At 45.7% G+C, this 20621-nt stretch overlaps 1 long non-coding RNA gene and 1 pseudogene across 1 annotated transcript; one reads left to right on the top strand and one right to left on the bottom strand.

The window, feature by feature from the left end:
* Positions 1-6586: 6586 nt before the first annotated feature.
* On the bottom strand, positions 6587-8199 carry LOC148144408 (uncharacterized). The gene is made up of 2 exons (XR_015751507.1): positions 7961-8199; positions 6587-7194 (listed from the first exon to the last, which is right to left on the bottom strand). It is a non-coding gene; the product is annotated as an uncharacterized LOC148144408 (long non-coding RNA).
* A 1116-nt stretch (positions 8200-9315) lies between these two features.
* Positions 9316-10529, top strand: LOC148144409 (uncharacterized; annotated as a pseudogene).
* Positions 10530-20621: the final 10092 nt, after the last annotated feature.

The raw sequence follows: 20621 nt of genomic DNA on the forward strand, positions 1-20621 counted from the left end.
GCTCACCGGCTCCTGCCTGCTGGACAGCCGGCCGGTGTGGCCGTGACACAGCAGCTGCACCAGGAAGGCGGCGGTGCCCAGTGACGGGTGTCTGCCCCGGGCCGCACGGCGCCATTTTCCTAACGGCCGCCCTCCCGCCGCTTCCCCGCTCGAGCGACTTCTCCTCCCAACCGCCTTCGCCCCCGCGTGACGTCTGCACGGGGGGATGGGCGGGGCCGGGGGAGCCTCACCGTCACCAAGCAACAGCCACCTCGCGCTACAACTGCTCATTCACAAAAACAAACTCTCCTGTCTCGCTCTGCAGCTGCAGGGGGGGACACTGCCACGTTTCCAGGAGCCCTGTCTACATTGGGAAAGCTCACGGCTCAATTTAAACAGATATTCCGACATATAACGGAACGGCGTCATATCTAAAGGGGGCAATCTGCATTTTAAAGGGACGTGAACATTTTCAAGGGCTATTTCTGCAAATAAAGAGATTTAATGGACAAGAGCTCGTGGGTCCACAGTTAAAATGCTTTAAACAACCGTTTTTTATTTCACTGCCTTCCCAGGATACAGAATTTCTCTCATCTGAAATTGTTTGCCCAGAAAAAAAATCCAGCAGGAATATGATTGTGGAGCTATCACTAAAAATGTCTAATTTGGGTCACCCAACGTTATTAATGGAAGAACATTATCTCTTCAAGGTTCGATTTGCCCATCAAAATTCCTTGAATTTAAGGTGTTCCATTGTTGTTTCAATTATGATCCATTAAAAAGCAATATCCAGTCTCATCTGAGTGCAGAACCAACTCAACTGGCTGAACAACCGAAACAACTATTCTGTATGAACTTTAGATGTGACATCCTCTCCCTCTCTCTCTCTGTTGACCCAATGGGATTAACCAGGGCTGGAAGTACCACTCTCAGAATACGATTGTTGATCTACAGTTTGCTTCTGCTGCTGAACATAAGGATTTAAAAGCTGCTAGCCTGATCCCGCACAATGCACAAAAACAGACTGTTCACCCATGTCTGCGCAGAGGATAATTTTCACTTGGAATGGATCACAAAATAACAACTGTTACCACGCAAACTGCAGGCAGTCAATCCATGTAATATTTTATAAATTCCTACTTTGGAAATAGGACCAGTCTGATTCAAGATTGGGATACTGATAGACTCGAACCTCACACCTTTAAAGCATTGTCTGAACTGAGATGTCACCTATTTTTTATAAAACCTTAAGTCATCTCGAGAATGTGATTTAAAAGATTTATATTAATGAACCAAAACCTGCAACCCATTCTAAAAGATGAAAGAGGTAACAGCAATCTAGGCTTGTTCAATATATCCTATCAGTTGCATGACACTGTGATCTTTTGCTATAAAATCTCTGTCTTATTACCCTGCTCCACAGCTACCCGATGAAGGAGCAGCACTCCAAAAGCGAGTGCTTCCAAATAAACCTGTTGGACTATAACCTGGTGTTGTGAGATATTTAACTCTATCCACCCCACTCCAATACCAGCCCCTCCATAGCGTATCTCGTGAACACAGCCCACACCTCCCGGTGCTGCTATTATACTTTACAATGCCAATGAAATGACTTACTCTGCACGTCTGAAAAATTCCCAATTTCTCAAGATACTAGCTTCTCATTCACTGCTCCATTTGATATGCGACATTGGAAACTTAGTGCAGCAGGCTGAAAGAAATGAGCAGCTTTAAAAATTAAAACTCTTGGAGCTCAAAGCTTTCAATGAGAATCTGAGCCCGGCAGTAAGTTCGGGTAACCTTTATTGTGACCCAGCTTTGTTACAGCTTCAGAAGCCCCCCAGCAAAAAAACGTAGAAAAATGAACTGCTTTTTAAACAGTTCAAAGCACACACACTCTCCACCCATCCCACCTCACCTTCTTTACTGTTTGTCACCACCAAGCTGTCCCTTTGTAACTGGATCCTTGGTACAGCGTAACTCGAAGGAAGTATTGCCTCACTCAGCAAAAAAAAAAATTGTCAATTCAGGTTGCAATGCAGCTTCTTGATGAACAACCAGATACGAAATGGTTAACGTCCCCAGGAAGGTGGGAGCAAAATGGAACATCAAGACATTAACACCAACACACTTCAGTCAAACATCTCTGCTCCCAGTAAGGGCAAAACATCCTGAAACTCCAGTCTTCACCATCAGATTTCTGCTTTCACAGAAGACGATTAAAGTCATACAGCACGGAAACAGACCCTTCGGTCCAACTTGTCTGTGCCAAACAGGTATCCTAAATTAATCTAGTCCAATTTGCCTGCATGTGGTCCATATCCCTCTAAATCCTTTCTATTCATGTACGCAATCAGAAGAATTTTAAAATTCCCCTCTCACCTCAAACATATGTCCCTCTAGTTTTGGACTCCCCTACCCTGGGGTAAAGACCTTGGGTATTCACCCTAGCCATGCCGCGTATGAATGTCAACATGGTCACCCCTCAGCCTCCGATGCTCCAGGGAAAATATCCCCAGTGTATTCAGGCTCTCCCTGTAGTTTAAACCCTCCAACTCTGGCAACAGCCTTGTCAATATTTTCTCACCCCTTTCAAAGTTACACAATATCTTTCCAATAACAGGGAGACCAGAAACAAATGCAGTCTTCCAAACATGGCCTGTACAGCTGCAACGTGACCTCCCAACTCCTATACTCAATGCTCTGACCAATAAAGGAAAGCATACCAAATGCTTTCTTCACTATCCTGTCTACAGCGACTCCACCTTCAACGAACTATGAACCTGCACTCCAAGGTCTCTTTGTTCTACAACACCCCTCTGAAGTGTGTCAGTCCTGCCTGCATTGCTTGACCAAAATGCAACCACGCATTTTCATCTGCCACTCCTTGGCTCTTCAGCCCATCCAATCAATTCTAATTTATAGTGAACTCTTTTTTCCTCTCTCATTCCCTAGAATTTGAAAATCTCCATCCCACATAATCTCCCTCCATTCTCAGTTTGCTCAACCTAATCACTGCTGTACCACAACCTGCAGGGTCTGGTTCATGCTGGTTAACAGGCCCACACTTGGGGGGAGGGGGGTTCTAATTGAAACATAAACAATACTGAATCCTGAACGGCCTGAATAGAGTGGACATTGGGAAGATGTTTCCATTGGTTGGAGAGACTAGAACCAGTGGGCACAGCCTTCAAGTGGTATGGTGGTGAGTGGTGAATCTATGGAATTCACTACCACAGAAGGCTGTGGAGGCCTGTCATTGTGGATATTTAGGACTGAGATGGAGACTTTGAATATTCAGGGGATAGAGGGTTACGGGGACAAAGTGAGAGAATGGGGTTGAGAAACCCATCAGCCATTATTAAATGGCGGAGCAGACCCGATGGGCTGAATGGCCTAATTTCTGCTCCTATGTCCTATGGTCTCTTGCTGTCCTGGACACAGTGTGAGAACTGGAATCAGGAGTAAGCTATTTGGTCTTTCAAGCCTGCACCAGCATTCAACAGATCATAACTGGATATGAATCTGCCAACATCTACGTGGATAGGCTGGGACATTTTCACTGGAGCATAGGAGGCTAAGAGGTGACCTTACCGAAGTTTATAAAATCATGAGGGACATAGATGAGGTGACCGCCGTGTATCCTTTCCCTCGGGTGGGGGTTTCAAGATTAGGCAGCAAATTTGAAGGGGTGAGGAGAAAGACTTTAAAAAGGCATGATGGGTAACTTTTTTTGGCATACAGTGGTTTGTGTGTGTAATGAATGTCCAGAAGAAGTGGTGGGTGCAGGTACAGTAACAACATTGAAAAGACATTTGAATAAATACATGAATAGGAAAGGTTGGGAGGGGCATGGGCCAAACGCAGGCAGGTGGGACTAGTTTCGTTTGTGAATATAGTCAGCACGGACTAGTTGGACTGAAGGGTCTGTTTCTGTGATGTATGACTCTAAATGTAACTCTGTAAAATCATTTTCTTGCGTTCACTTATTTGATGTTCAAAAATCAGATGAATGCAGCCTTGGATATATTCAACGACCACCTAACTGGAGGAAAGCATCTGCACTTTACAACAGAATTCCTCTTGGCAAAATACCATTTGCCATGCTGATTGCTTGCTGCGCCTGTCTGACAACTGGTATTGACTGGTGTCGAAGGACGCTGAGGCCCCTTTGTACATCCATACAGCATTCACGATGAAGGGGTCGGGTCCGAAACATCGACTCCCCTGCTCCTTGGATGCTGCCTGACCTACTGTGTTTTCCCAGTGCCACATTTTGACTCGAATCTCCGGCATCTGCAGTTCTCCTTTTCTCCACAACCCAATACATTAACGTTTAAACAATACACCTCCTTTCTGCTTTTTTTCACAACAAAGGCTATAACTTCACATTACGGTATCCATTTGCAAATTGTGGTATTCTCTACATCGGGGAGACCGAGCGTAAACTTGGGAATGGTTCGCCGAACATTGCAGCCGGGTCCGCAGAGGCTGACCAGACCTCCCCGTCACCACCCATTTTAATTCCCCTTCCCACTCCATTTCTGACATGAACATCTTTGGCCTCCTCCATTGCCACAACAAACTAAACCACAACTTGGAGGAACAACACCCCATCTTCCACCTGGGCAGCCTACAGCCCAGAGGACTCAACACAGAGTTCCCCAATTTCAAATAACTTCACTTCCCATCCCCCGATTACTTTCTCAGCCTCGACCCCTCCTTTGCACTCCTCTCTGCCACCAACCAGATTCCTTCCTCCCATTGACCAATCAGGTCGCACCCTCCACCTGTCTTCACCTATCCCCACTTCACCATCGTGTCCCAAGCACCCCTTTTCTCTGTATCACTCCCTGTACCCAATTCCAGTCCTGAACAAAGGTTACACCAAGATATCGACTCCTCCACCTCCTGATGTTGCCTGGCTTGCTGTGGTCTTGCAGCCTGCTGCCTGTCTATTTTGCCCATTACGACACAGACCTGGACCAACGTTTCCAGAGTCTGTCCCCTCCCGGATTCACTCCCTTTCCTTTCAGTTGTTGCAAGTCAACAATTGAACCCCAGAACGAAAAAGAAATGGAAAAGCGGGTGCAAAAAGAGAGTACCGCACTCACAGATATTGGACAGAGGAAAGAATTTGCAGTCTGGTTAAAGCTCAATCTTCATGCAGAGAGAGAGAGGAAGAACAGCAGCTTCAACACCTCATGGTCCAATTTCCGCATTCAGTCAATGGGATGGCTCTGATTGGCAGGAAGACCAGTCTCTTTCCGGTCCTCCTGGGCGTCCTATTGGTCCATCAAGAGAAGGTCGCGCGCCGTTTTTTCCAGACAGCGATGACAATGCCCAGTGTTTTGCTGACACTGGCAGGCATGCGTAATACGTTTTTTGGAGATGGTGTTATTTATACATTTAAATGTCCAAGTGCCAAAAGGGAAAAAAAGGGTACAGCCACAATTGTTTTATTGCTTTTGCATTTTGTCTCGCTGCTCAACTTTTGTACATCTTTTCCCCTTGTTGAGAGAGAGAGAGAGAGAGAAAGACAGACAGACAGAGAGTCCCCCAGTGAGCTGACTGTGGGAAGGAGCTTTAACCAGTTACACAGACTGAAGAACTATTACACTATTCGCAGGAGGGAGTGACTGTACACGTTTCCTGAGTGTGATCACAGTTTCACTTGTTCATCAGAAAGAGAGAGCCAAAAGGACACCAGAACTGCGGAGAAGTCGTGGGAATGTGGGGACTGGGGGAAGGGATACCATTCCCTGTCAGCACTGGAGATTCATCAGCTCAGTCGCATTGGGAAGAGGCAGTTCTTCAAAACATTACTACAACATTATTTCCCATTGACAAAAATACATTCACGCTGCCTGATTACCTTGAATTTATACAAGTGCCTTGTCATAACATCTTTAATTATACCTTTCGACATTTTCCCTATGACATATGTTAAGGTAAATGGTCTGCAGTTTCCCATTCTCTGTCTCCCTCCTCGAAGAAAAAAAAGAGTTTACCAATTTAAAGAAACCTTCCCTGAAACTAATGGCGTTTGGAAAATTAAAACCAATGTTTTAACTATTTCACTGGTTAGTGTTTCTTTAAGAGTCTTGGATGAAATCCTTCAGGTACCCGGAACTTGTCAACTTATAGTTCCAACAGTTTAGTCAGTTTCCCTGGTATTTGTAATTTTCTTCAGTTCCTCCCTCCTTTTCAATTCCTGATTTACAGCTAGTTCCAGGGTGTTACTTGTATCCTCTCTCGTGAAGACAGATTCAAGCTCTTTTCAATTCATCTACCATCTCTTTATACTCCGTTATTGAATCTCCAGACTCATTTTCTATAGAACCAACACTTATTTTGTTAACTTTTTTTAAAGAAAGCTGAAGAAACTTTCCAACCTGTTTTTATATTTTTGGCTAACTTTCGAACCCTAATTGCTGTGCTACTGCCTGCATTATTTCAGCTGTTTTGCCCGAGCTGTCAACTCGAGCATCAACCTGTCTGCTTCTTCTATTGAACTGACCTTGATTAAGTGTTGCAAAACACACAAGGACAAGTCTTTCCTCTCCAGAACGTCTTGGTACTTAACATGATAAAATTCACTTTGAAATATTGTTCATTCAAACTTTACCAAGCACATCCTACAGATTCAAAATTCAACAATGAGATGCAGTTTTGTTACAATCATTCAGTTTGAAGAGAAAAATTATTCATTTTGAAGAGAAGTTTGAAAACCCAGTCATTAACTGGAAGAACAACTTTTTTTTGTTTAAAAATGTGAAAACCTAATCAACAGGAGTAACTTTGCAGAATAGTATGTATGGCATTAAATTGTAAATCTAGTTTTCTTTCCTTCCCTGCCATAGTTCCCACAAATCTTTATATGAATCTTGATAGTTCATTCACTTACTGGGAATAGTCCAAGACATGCAATATCTTTCTAGGATTCACTTGAATTCTTCTCAGGATTCCAAGTATATCTGGTAATTTTATGAGGATGCCTCCATTAGCTTTTGGCTAAGTGAACTTCTAGATTTCGTTTGAGACTTCAAGGTTTAGATTGATCAGTTTGAATGTCGGTTGGAAATACCTCTGGTTCCTCATGGCTGTCAGTACTTTTAATCTCACAGCACCTAGTGCGTGAATGACTAAGCTGCTGCTGAACACAAACTGCTTTCTGTCAGCAATGCAAACTGCACGGTGGGTTGTTCTCACCATCTGGAAAAATGAAGGGGCAATCTCAGTCAGGATAGCACAACAACACTTCTTCCTCAGGAGGCTTATGCAATTCAGTATATCAATAATGACCCTCACTAACTTTTACAGATGCACTATAGAAAGTGTTCTATCTGGATGTGTAACAACCTCGTCTGGCTCCTGCTTTGTCCAGAATGATAAGATACCCAGAAGGTTTTATGCGCATCGCAGACCATCATGGACGTCAACCTACCATCCATGGTCTCCACCTACACTTCTCTTTGCCGCAGAAATGCTGCCAACCCCCTAATGCTCTCTCACAACTTCAGAAGATACAGAATCTGGAAACACATGCACCAGATTCAGAAAGAGCTTCTTCCCTGCCATTGTTAGACTGATGAATGGACTCTCTTTGTACAAATGGAATGATCTGCAGAGAAAGTGGTGGAGGCTTGCACAATTACAATATTTAAAAGGCATCTGGATGGGTGAATGAATTAAGAAAGGTTCACAGGGATATGGGCCAAGTGTTGGTAAATGGGACTAGATTTATCCAGATTAACTGGTCAGCATGAACGAGTTAGACTGAGGGGTCTGTTCCCACGCTGGACATCTCTATGACTCTGTCCAATGCTCACTTACCGTCCCCTTCAATAACAGCATAATTGGAAGTATATGACATAGCTACAACACATAATTACAACAATTAATTATAATCGAATGTGAGAAAACCACGAAGAGCACGTTGAATGTTTAACAACTCAATAACACTAGACAAATCTCTGACCCTTTTCACGTTCCAGTTCTGATAAATGCCATGAGGATCAGAAAGCCTTAAGAGAGCGCGAATCTGAAAGCTCTTCGCTTGCATTCACACTATCCGCCGCCAGTTGATACAAGTGTACAGTGCCTTCCCTCTTCTCTCTCCCTCCCAGAATGAGGAATAGAAAGGGGGAGATATTGCTTTGCTCCCAGATATTGCCCAGAGTTGGGGAGGTCTCAGTCTGAAACTGATCGCACTACTTCCGCGTTGTGACGTCCTCATACGGGGCGGGACGTACGGTGGGAGCTGGCCGATGACGATTCCGTGTTCCAAGATGGTTCTCTTCTATTGACCACGCGTTATGACATCACACAGTTAAACTGTGAGCCAATTGGAATCCCTGGATGACCGGAAGGAGACTGGTCCGCCGGCCAATCAGAACCGCCGTATTGACTGAATGCGGAAGTTTGACAATGAGCTTCTGAAGCTGATGCTGCTCCTCTCTCCCTGAATGAATATTGAGCTTCACCTCAGACTGCAGCTTCCTTTCTCTGTTCACTATCTGTGAGTACGGCACTTTCTTTTCTCACCCACCTTTCTATTCTGGGGTTAAACTGCTCAGTTTCTGACTCTTTATTCCATCTAGTCCATGCTGAACATGATTCTAAACTAGCTAGTTTCCACCTGCCTGGAAGTGGTCTCCCATTTCAGGGAGAAATGAGGAATTTATTCTTTTCTTGTTAGTTTATGGAATGTTCCCCCACAGAAGGTAATGGAGACTGGCTCATGGAATGTATTCAAGACTTAATTGAAGAGAATTTTAAATGACAGGGATATGAAAGGTTATGGAGAACAGCAGGAAATGGAGTGACGGCCAAAGCAGCACAGATATGATTTTATGGAACAGCAGAGCAAACCCCAGAAGCTGAATGGCTCACTCCTGGTTCAATCTGTGACAACCTGTGTCAGGGCAGGAAGAGGTGAGCATAGATCCATCAGTCAACATTTTTTAGGAGAATGTGGAGCATGGGGCAATATTAACTAGTGAGAATGGAGGGACACTGTGGCATTGAGAAGAAAGAATGTACCACAGGAACCAGAATTGTCTGTTTGGAATTTCTATCCTTTGTAGATAGTGATGTCTTCTGCATTCTCTATTTTACAGGATATGAGAATGGATGGAATTGCAGCCATAAATCTCAAAACAAGATCTGATCGAGACAATTGATTCACTGGCACAGGAATGTTATCAGTCTTTTGAATCTCACTGGAAATTTTATTTCTCTTCTGTCTTGTCTGCTTTGAAATGTTTCAAACTTCAGTGAGGCTGAAGTACACAGGCCTCAGTGATCGTGTACCAGTGAACTGACTGTGGGAAGAGCTTTAAGCGGGTACAAAGTCTGAAATAACAACATCCCGTTCGCAGCAGCAAGACATAGAACACCTTCCATTTGTGAATGGTCCTTCAACTAATTGTCAACACTAGAAGGCGGTGGGGATTCCCACGTGATGAAGAAACCGTGGAAATGTGGAGACTGCGGGAAGGAATTCAAATTCCCATGCTTGCTTGAAAGCCATCGCCGCCGTCACACTGGGGAGAGGCAGTTCACCTGCTGTGTGTGTGGGAAGGGGTTTACCCATTCATCCGCCCTAGTGACCCACCAGCGGGTTCATACGGGGGAGAGGCCTTTCACATGCAATTTGTGTGGGAAGGCGTTCGTTCAGTTATCCACCCTGCATAGTCACCAGCGGGTCCACTCTAGGGAGAAGCCTGCTCTGTGTGTGGGAAGGCATTCAACCAGTCTTCCAACCTCCAGAGTCACCAGCGGGTCCACATCGGGGAGAGGCTGTACACCTGCTCTGTCTGCGGGAAGGCGTTCGTTCAGTTATCCACCCTGGTGACCCACCGGCGGATTCACACTGGGGAGAGGCCGTTCACCTGCTCCATGTGCGGGAAGGCGTTCACCCAGTCTTCTGCCTTGCTGACCCACCAGCGAGTCCACACCGGGGAGAGGCCTTTCTCCTGCTCAGTGTGCGGGCAGGTATTCACACGGTCCTCTGCCTTGATGAACCACCAGCGGGTTCACACCGGGGAGAGGCCTTTCTCCTGCTCAGTGTGCGGTAAGCACTTCAGCGATTCATCCACCCTGCGGCGACACTGGTGGGTCCACACCAGGGAGAGACCATTCACCTGCTCCATATGCGGGGAGGGCTTCATTGATTCGTCTTCTCTGCGGAGACACTAGCGGGTCCACACCGGGGAGAGACCGTTCACGTGTTCCATCTGTGGGAAGGCATTCATTCAGTCCTCTAACCTGCAGAGTCACCAACGGGTCCACACCGGGGAGAGGCCGTTCACCTGCTCAGTGTGTGGGAAGGGGTTCATTGATTGGTCTTCCCTGCGGAGACACCAGCCTATCCACACTGGGGAGAGACCGTTCACCTGCTCCGAGTGCGGGAAGGGATTCAGTCAGTCATGCCATCTGCTCAGATACCAATCCAGTCACACTGAGTAGTGAACATTTGGATGCTTTGTGGGTGTTACTTGTCTTAATATTCAAGAGCTGAAAATGTGTTGCTGGAAAAGCGCAGCAGGTCAGGCAGCATCCAAAGAGCAGGAGAATAGACATTTCGGGCATGAGCCCTTCAGGATTCCTGAAGAAGGGCTCATGCCCGAAATGTCGATTCTCCTGCTCCTTGGATGCTGCCTGACCTGCTGTGCTTTTCCAGCAACACATTTTCAGCTCTGATCTCCAGCATCTGCAGTCCTCACTTTTTCCCTTAATATTCAAGAGGGCATATATTCCCTGGTGAGTTGAGCACCTATTAAGACACACTTACTGATTTGGAGCATGTACTGAAGTCAGGAGGTGTGTATCTGTCATGTTTGACTCCGAAGAAATCTGGCTCCAGTTTCTCCAACCCCGCCAGGATGATGTGACATATTGTGTTATAGGTCTCTTTACTAACCCACTCTCAAACGCTTTCTATTTAGTCATTCATAACTCTTTTCTAAGCTGCTCACAGGAGCCCTATATCTAATAATACTGCATTCCCATTTCATTCACTCATAACTCTTTCCTATCACATAGCTTTATTCGTTCATTCATAAAATTGCAGTTTTGTAGTATATTTTACTATTACAAAATAGAATAAGTTAAAACACCTCTTTTGACTCATTCCTGCTTTTTCACACCTTCATCCCTTACCAGCCCTTGCTACTAGCAGTGTTTTAGGCCTATTTCTGCATCAAAAGCTACCTCTGAATAACTGTCAACATAGTAATGTTTTCAGAACAATACCTCCCTGCCATCTTATCACCATGAAAGAATAGAATATTAATCAGCACTTGCCAACTGTCTATCGGGACCTGAATAAATACATCAATACATAAATACATCAAGTAGTTTTCCTGACTCGCAGCCACTGTCCCCTTTAAGAAGCTGACTATCGAGACTGTGCTTCTATGAAATTGCAGGAATGAATGAAACTCATGCTGGCAAATACTAAACATATCTCACAATCCAGCAGTGATAAACAGTTTAATATCCTTTATTATTTTATTCAGTGCAGGTACAATATCTAACTTATTTAGAGCATATAGGCCGAGTAGTTTTACTAACATTTGCTGACTTAAAAGACGAAAGGACTAACACCTCTTAATTCTGCAAGCAGACCACACAGACAATCTCAATCCTATCAGGAGTAGCAGCCAGCGTTTGTGTACAATAGATAAAACAATGGAACACCATAGTGACGGGTGTTAATCTCTGTAAGAGCTGTGTGTAAAGAGGCTGCTGTCAGGACGGTATTTTGGGATTCCATCCCCACCTCAAGCTTGTGCAACTTGCGGTTGCTGAATAAAGAGACTATTTGAACACGATCCCACAACAGGAACAGAGAATGCTCGCCCAGTGCTGAAGGTTGGACAAAAAGGAAAACTAAAGTTTCTGACAGTGGCTGACAATCCGAGTGGCGTTTGTGAGAAATGCCCGGAGCTATGTGGAAATTGTCAGGGTCTGGGTGACCCAACGATGTTCCCGAGCCACACAACAAGTGGCAGGGTAGAGGGGGGAATGTGGACATGGGTTATGTCCCCACCATAGCGCTGGACAGCATGGAAACTGACCTTTCCATCCAACTTGGCCATGCTGACCAGATATCTGAAGTTAATCTCATCCCATTTGCCAACATTTGACCCATATCTCTCTCAATTCATCTATCCATCCAGATGACTTTGAAATGTTGTAATTGTACCAATCCCACCACTCCCTCTGGTAGCTCATTCCATACATGCATCAACTTCTGTGTGAAAAGGTTGCCCCTTAGATCCCTTTCCCCATCTACCTTAAACCTATGCCCTCTAGTTATGGACACCAAAGGGTCTGATTCCATGCTGTACAGCTCTATGAATCTAGTGTAAGTGATAACATATTGGTGGTACACATTTGATGGGCCAAAGGGCCTTTTCTGTACTGTATGATTCTGTGATCAGAAAACTCCTGTAGAGTTCCACAAAAAGGAATGCTCTCTTAATTGGACACTATTTATAACAGATTAATGCAATAATAACTTTAACGTGGAATTTAAGAACAGACATCATTCCATTAGAGCACGTTCTTTCTGCACTGAAACCATTCTGTTGTTGGTGGGAGATCAGGCTGAGGAGCTTTAACTATTTAGGTTTAGATGTTATGCATATAAGTCTGGAATAACAGTGGATTAGGAATCGTGTTTAGAGAGAATGGTACTCCAAGCCCCTCTCATCCTGTTGTGTTAACGAGAGAGAGAGGATGTCACATCTACAGATCCGACAGAAGAGTTGTGCAGCTTGTTCGGTCAGTTGAGTTGGTTCTGCTCTCAGACAAGACTGGATGTTGATTTTGATGGATCCCTATTAAACGCTACATCAGAACACTCCAAATCCAAGGAATGTGTCATGAGTAGATCAAACATGACATTTGGAGAAATAGGTGCTGACATTTCTATCCTTGTGGGGGCTGGGGAAGTCTTCAGATCAGGGAACGTATGTGGAGAGAGAATTGGTTAATGTCTCGTGTCTGATCTCACTCTCATTCAGAACTGAAAGGGGCTGGAAAATGCTCGTTTTTATGGTATAGACAGAGGGGGGAGTAAGACCGAGGGGAACATCTGGTGAGAAGTACCCCGAGCCAAAGAGATAGATTGCTAATGATGGTGAAGGTGAGATTGAGGTATCATATGGGTGTTAATGGAAGTGTGAAAGGGAGAAAGCATCCACACTGCTCAGAACAAAGTCAACAAGACATGCCTGTGTGAGCAAATGGAACAAAATTGGAGAGGACTAAGCAGGGTAGACTGATACAGTGAATGGTAGACCCCTGGGGAGTGTTGCTGAATGAATCGCTCCAGGAGTGCAGACGTTAATCCTTGAAAGTGGAGTTGCGGGTAGACAGAGTGATGAAGAAAGTGCTTGCTTCGCGTGGGTCACAGCATTGATTAAATGAGTTGGGACGTCATGTGGTTGTACAGGACATTGGTGAGACCACTTTTATAACACGGCATAGAAGTCTGGTCGCCATTCATTTGGAAGGACCCTGTTAAACTTGTGAGGCTGCAGACAAGATTTACAGGGATGTTACTGGGACTGGAGGTTTTGAGTTATAGGGAGAGGCTGGGGCCTTTTTTTACCCTGGAGCGTTAGAGCCTGAGGGGTGACCTTATACTGATTTATAAAATCATGAGGGGCATGGAGAGAGTGAATAGCCAAGCTCTTTTTTTTCTCGGGGAGGGGGTGGGAGGGCATAGGTTTAAGGTGAGAGGGGGAAATATTTACAAAGGACCTAATGGGAAACATTTTCATGCAGAAGGTGATGTTTGGATGGAATGAGCTGTCAGAGGAAGTGGGTACAATTGCACATTTTAAAACGTATCTGGATGAAGGGTTCAGGTTTAGAGAGATATGGGCTAAATGTGGAACTTGGGTCTGGGCCAGATTGAGACATCTGGTCGGCATGGATGAGTTGAACCGAAGGGTCTGTTTCCGTGTAGTGTGACTCTATATCTATCCTCTATGACCAAAACCAGACCTCTTCACTGATAATCTTCCTGCTGGATTTTTTTTTTTTAGAGCACCCAATTTCAGGAGATTTCTGGTGGGTAAAATTGGCATCTGTCCTGTATCATGGAAATTCTGGAAAATAAAAATAAATAGTTCTCCCTGTGAATGGTACAATCCTCCCCACTGCTACCTCTCCAATGAACAATTACAATCCTTTCCGCCCCCACACCCATTCAGGGTACAGTCCTCCCCTACCCACATCTGACATGAATGGTATGACACTTGCTGTCTGAATTGTATAATTGTCCCCTTCCCATGTGAATGGTACAATCCTTCCACCCCCCCCCCCCCCCCCACCACAACCCATGAATAGTAGGATCCTTCTCAGTTACCCATTCCCCCCAGAATGGTACAATTCTCCCCTGAGAATCCTGAGCTGGGAACTCCTAAGTCTCTTTGTGTTTCCAGCATGGACCCTTTCTGGAACTCCACTTGCCCCCTCCTGAAAAATGTCCCTTTATACCACCACTTTGCCTTCTGCCAGCCAATCCTCAATCCATGGCGGCATGGTGGCACAGTGGTTAGCACTGCTGCCTCACAGCGCCAGAGACCCGGGTTCAATTCCCGCCTCAGGCGACTGACTGTGTGGTGTTCTCCCCGTGTCTGCGTGGGTTTCCTCCGGGTGCTCCGGTTTCCTCCCACAGTCCAAAGATGTGCAGGGCCAGGTGAGTTGGCCATACTAAATTGCTCGTAGTGTTAGGTAAGGGGTAAATGTAGGGGTATGGGTGGGTTTCGCTTCGGCGGGTCGGTGTGGACTTGTTGGGCCGAAGGGCCTGTTTCCACACTGTAATCTAATCTAATCTAATCTAATCTAATCTAACCTTGCCCCTAACACCTGGGACTCATCTTATTTCACAGCCTCCTGCGCTGCACCTTGTCAAAGGCCTTCTGGAAATCCAAATCACTCACATCCACTGGCTCTCCCTTTGTCTAACTTACTCATTCGCTGCTCAAAGAATCCTAATACATTTGTCAGACATGACCTCCTCTTGTCAAAGCCATGCCAATTCAGTTCTGTTTTACCATGCACCTCGAAATATTCCACACTCTCACCCTTCAAAATGCGTGTTCAGTTTACCCATTTTACAATAAATAAGCTCTTCTGTTAATTAAAATGTTACCAAGTTTAAAGACATCATATTATGTATGTCTTTGCCCCTTGTAATATATTATCCTTCTGAAGAAGTCCTTCAAAAAATATTAGCACAAGGTATGAAATGGACATTGGAGTGAAAAAGGATGAGAGATGTCTTAATAGAGGTATACAAGATGTTGAGAGGCATAGATAGAGTAGATAGCATTGGAAGAAATGATTGTTACAAGTCGGCATAATTTTAAGGTAATTGGAGGAAGGTTTGGGGGAGATGTCAGAGTAGGTTCTTCACGCAGAGTGGTGGGTGCATGGAATCCACTGCCAGCAGTGGTAGTAGAGTCCGATATATTAGCAACATTTAAGCGATAGGCACATGGAAGTTAGTACAATGAAGGGTATGCCTCATCTGAGAGTAGGATAAAGTGCCTGTACTGTTCTGTGTTCTATGTCAAAAGTTTCGGATTTGTGAGCAGTACAGTCAGATCCGAGCAAACAAGGACATGCAAGTCATACGGCGCTTAGACCGAGCGAGGCGTGCAGGGTTCCGGCTGCACAAGGGGTGCACAAAAGCAAGGTCAACATTTAGATTTCAAATTGGACCATTTGGATGGTGTTGGACAGAGGAAGGAAGTTGCCGTCTGAGTTAAAGCTCAACCTTCATTCAGAGAGAGGAGCAAGAGCAGCAGCAGCTTTAGAAGCTCATGGTCCACCTTCCGCATTCAGACAATACGGGGCGCTCTGATTGGCCGGATGACTCCTTCCGGTCCTCCAGGGTTTCCCAAAGATTGAGGAGAAAGTGAGTCTGCAGATGCTGGAGATCAAAGTTGAAACTTTATTGCTGGAACAGCACAGCAGGTCAGGCAGCATCCAGGGAACAGGAGATTCGACGTTTCGGGCACAGGCCCTTCTTCAGGAATCCCAAAGATTGGTCAGCCATCGACCAGAACGATGAGGGGCGGTGCCCCATGCCTATCTGACACATGCGCAACAGCACCTCCCTCTCAGCGCACGTGCACTGTCCGCCATCAGAAGAGGGGTTTCTCCATCGCATGGGAGTGTGGGAGATATAGCTGCCATTAAAGAGATTAAATCAAGTGTCTCATATGCTTCCTTAACTGTCCTACTCGTGTGTTGTTGTAGTACATCTCAGGAACCAACCTTTAATCGATTTTAAATGTATACACTGAATGAAAGACTACAGATGTTTACCTCTAAACTCTATTTCCAGTTCAGTGTCAGTATGTTGCTCTGTATCTGTCCTCAAATAAGGACCGAGTCAATTCCCTCCACCTGTCACTCCTGAACGTTGATTTTGTTTTTTGTTTGCACATTCGAACACTCTGTTTCAATCATTTGTTAAAAGTTATTCGTGGTACATGAGAGTTGCTGGCTGGCCAGCATTTTGTTCCCCTTGAGAAGGTGGTGATGGGCTGCCGTTTTGAACTGCTGTGGTCCACACGCTTCACGATGACCCACAATGTCCTTCGGGAGGGAATTCCAGGATTTAGACCCAGCAACACTGAAGGAACAGCAATATATTTCCAAGTCAATATGATGAGTGGCTTGGAGGGGTACTTGCAAGAGATTGTGTTCCCAAGTAGCTTTTGTCCTGGTCCTTCTAGCTGGAAGTGGTTGTTAGTTTGGAAGGTATTTTCTCAGGTTCTTTGCTGAATTTCTGTGGTGCGTCTTGTAGATAGTACACACTACTGGTTCTGAACAGTGGAGCAGAGGGAGTGCATGTATGTGGATATGGTGCCAATCTATCAGGTTACTTTGTCCTGGATGGTATCAAGTTTTTTTCAGTGATGTTGAAGCTGCACTCATCTAAGCTGGTGGGAGAGTATTCCACTTCACTGCTAAATTGTGCCTTGTAGAAGATGGACAGATGAAAGTATTTGACAAATGCACTGCTTCCACAAGATCTAGTGGATTTGTGCCACTTTTACCCACCAAAAAGCTCCGGACAGTGAGTGCATTATAACAAATCCAGTGGGAAGATTATCACTAAAAAGGTCAAGTTTCGCTCATAAAAGGTTTACAAAATTATGAGGGGCATGGATAGGGTAAATAGGCAAAGTCTTTTCCCTGGGGTCAGGGAGTCCAGAACTAGAAGGCATAGGTTTTGGGTGAGAGGGGAAAGATATAAAAGAGACTTATGGGGCAACTTTTTCACACAGAGGGTGGTACGGGTACGGAATGAGCTGCCAGAGGAAGTGGTGGAGGCTGGTACAATTGCAACATTTACGAGGCACTTAAATGGGTATATGAATAGGAAGGGTTTGGAGGGATATGGGCCGGGTGCTGGCAGGTGGGACTAGTTTGGGTTGGGATATCTGGTCAGCGTGGACGGGTTGGACCGAGGGGTCTGTTTCCATGCTGTACATCTCTATGACTCTAAGTGTTATTGACTTATAGAGTCACACTGCACTGAAACAAACTTCAGTTCAACAGATCCATGCTGACGAATTGTCCGAGACTGACCCAATCCTAATTTCCAGCATTTGGCCCATATCCCTCTAAACCCAAATGATTCATCCAGACACCTTTTAAATGATGTAATCGTACTCAACTGTACAACTTCCTTTAGCAGCTTGTTCCACACACACACAACCATCAGCATAAAAAGATGGTCCCTTACATCCCTCGATCTAACCCCCCATCACCCACAGCACCCCTTGTCCATTCCCCTGCCACACATATCGCCCCCATTCATTCACCCACAGTGCCCCCTGTATGTACCCCTGCCACCCACAACGCCCCCTGTTCATTCTGCCCGCCCCACCATCCACAGTGTCCTATCCATTTCCCCCGCCACCCACAGCACACCCGTCCATTCCCCTCCCACCCTAAGCACCCCCTGTCCATTCCACTACCCCGCAATTCATAGTACCCTCTGTCCATTCACCCATGGCTCCCATCACCCTCACTGTCCATTCCCCCTACCACCCATAGCACCCCTGTCCATTTAGCCGGCACACACAGCGCCCCCTGTCAATTTCTCCCCACCCCCCCCACATAGCGCCCCCTGTCCATTCTCCCTCTCTACTTCTAACACCCTGTCCGTTGTCTCTCACGCCACCCTCTGCACCACTGTTATTTCTCTTCGCACTCTCTCCCCTCCATCCATTCTCTCTCCCTCACCCTCTGTCGCCATTCATTTTCCATCAGTTCCCCCACCCTCTGCCACACAGCCCATTCCCTCTTCCCCCCACCTTCCATCCCCATCCATTCTCTACCCACCCAGTGCCCCTGTGCATTCTCTCTGTTTCTTTCTCTCCCAACACTCTGCATATCCAATTCGCTCTCTCCTCACCCCATTCTGTATCACTCCTCCCCAGCACTCTGCATCCCCTCCCCCATTTTCTCTCTCTCTTGCCCCTCTCTCATTCTCTGTCACCCCCAGTCTTTCTCTCCGCTCTACCCTCTGCCCCCCTGTCCATTTTTTCTCTCTCTCTCTCTCTACTCCCCCCCCCCCCCCCGAATCTGTCTCTCTTCTCCCCAGCTTCCCCCTCACTCCAGTCTTTCTCGTGTCTTGAGCCCTCTTTGATCGTTGTATCAAGCCCTTCTAAGGAGAGAGATAGAGAGAATGGGTGGTGATGAAGGGAAAGATGAGAAATGGCTGATCTTTACAATTGACAATAGCTAAAATGATATATTCAGAAACATCGTTAAAGTCTGAAAGTACATACATTCTTTTTTTTTAAATACCTGCTGAAATCTTTCTGAAACTTGCATTTAGGCTACAGCTCAGGACTGGCTGTAAGGGGTGAATGGACAATTCCTAGTCTTGTGTAATTGGTTCCAACTATGTAGAAATAGAGTTGTAGAGCACGGACACAAAGCCTTTCAGGCAAGGCTGACCAGATATCCCAATTTAATCTAATGACCCATTTGCCAGCATTTGGCCCATCTCCTTCTAAACTCTTCATATTCATATACCAATCCAGATGTCTTTTAAATGTTGTAATCGTAGCAGTCATCACCAATTCCTCTCGCAGCTCATTCCAAACGCACAACATACTCTGTGTGAAAAATTTGCCCCTTAGTTCCCTCCATAAATCTATACCCTGTAGTCCTAGACTCGCTCCGACTACCCTGGGGAGAAGGCATACAAAAGTTGAGCAGCCAGACAGAATGCAAAAGGAATTAAAAGTTGAACCACAGGAGAAAAAAAATGGCTCCACCCTTTTTTTCTCCGATCAGCATTTGAACACTGAAAAACTGTCAGTAACAGCGACATCTCCACAGATCATACTGCGTGTGCTCCTCGATGTCAGTAAGGCACTACTCATGTTTGGCAGTGTCAGCAAATCACTGCGCATGCTCCTCGCTGAAGAGGCGGGCGACTAACTTTTGACGAATCAATAGAAAGTCAAGGAGGACCGGAAGAAGAATGGTGCTCCTGCCACTCAGAGCTACCCTATTGTCTGAATGCGGAAGGTGGACCATGAGCTTCTGAACCTACTACTGCTCCACTATCTGAAAGATGATCGAGCTCCAGCCCAGACTGCAACTTCCTTCCTCTGTCCAACATCTGTGAGTATGGTACTCTTTTTTTTTCTCACCCCCTTTTTCATTCTGGGATCAAAGGGCGTGGGTTTTGACCATGCTAAATTGCCTATAGTCATCAGGGATGTGTAAGTTAGGTGCATTATTGAGTAGTAAATGTAGAGTAATACGGTAGGAGAATGGGTCTGGGTGAGTTGCTCTTCGGTGGGTCAGTGTGGATGTGTTGGACTGCAGGGATTCTATAAACTATTAACTTGTAGCAACTGAAAGGAAAGGGAGTGAATCCAAAGGGAGGACAACTCAGGAAATGTTGGTCCAGGTCTGTGTCTCAATTGGTAAATAGACAGGCAGGAGGCTGGAAGAACGTAGCAAGCCAGGCAGCATCAGGAGGTGGAGAAGTTGAAGTTTCAGGTGCAACTCTTCTTCAGGACTTGGGGTGAGTATAGGGAGAGCTGCAGAACAAGGGTGTGCTGAGGTCAGCGTGGTGAAGTGGGAATAGGTGAAGACAGGGAGAGGGTACAAACAGGTTGGTTAATTTGTGGAAGGAATCTGGTTGGTGGCATGGAGGAGTGGAAGGGAGTTGGGGAATGGTAAGGGAGGATATCTGAAATTGGAGAACTCAGTGTTGAGTTCTGGGAGCTGTAGGCTGCCCAGGCAGAAGATGAGGTGTTGTTCCTCCAATTTGCAGTTAGGTTCATTGTGGCAATAGAGGAGGCCAAAGATAGTCATGTCAGAAAGGGAGTGGAAGGGGAATTGAAATGGCCAGTGACTGGGAGGTCCGGTTGGCCTCCGCGGACCCGGCTGCGATGCTTGGCAAACCATTCCCCAAGTTTACACTCAGTCTTCCCGATGTAGTGAAGACCACAATTGGCAAACATGTGGCAAATTCAAAGTGAAGTTGGAGCCTTTGCTGTGAAAAAATGCAGAAAGGAGGTTTATTGTTTCAATGATGATATATTGAGACGTGGAGAAAGTGAGAACTG

The sequence above is a fragment of the Chiloscyllium plagiosum genome, unplaced genomic scaffold (genome assembly GCF_037043375.1).
Source record: "Chiloscyllium plagiosum isolate Xiang-an unplaced genomic scaffold, Cpla_swu_hap1 HiC_scaffold_27, whole genome shotgun sequence".
NCBI lineage: Eukaryota > Metazoa > Chordata > Chondrichthyes > Orectolobiformes > Hemiscylliidae > Chiloscyllium > Chiloscyllium plagiosum.